This window comes from Chaetura pelagica, unplaced genomic scaffold (assembly GCF_000747805.2).
Source record: "Chaetura pelagica isolate M959 unplaced genomic scaffold, ChaPel_1.0 scaffold414, whole genome shotgun sequence".
Taxonomy (NCBI): domain Eukaryota; kingdom Metazoa; phylum Chordata; class Aves; order Apodiformes; family Apodidae; genus Chaetura; species Chaetura pelagica.
Window position 1 is genome coordinate 534,547 of NW_009952976.1, and position 357 is coordinate 534,903.

The following is a 357-nucleotide window of genomic DNA, read 5'->3' on the forward strand; positions in this document are numbered from 1 at the left end:
AGGAATCTTGCATACAGTGGATGTTTCAAAGGGAAACCTGTTCTGTAACCAGTGCTGTGAGTAGGCAATGGGCAATCAGCCACAGCTCCAGTCTAAGCTCCTGTTGTAGGGCACGTGGTGGATTTAGGGAGGGTGGAGGAATTATTATTGGTGCCCTCTCCCATAGCCATCCTTGAAGCCCTTCAGAGCTCCTGGTGAAGTTGGCATGGCTCCGACTGTTGTTCTCCCCAGGTGTGCTGAGTGGGGGCAGGCTCTGGCATATCTTGGCGTATCCCACAGATCTATGTGGGATGCAACCACAAGCTCTATCAGTGAGTGTTTTGCTTCTCCCCAAGGCCCCCAAAGCAACAGCAGGAA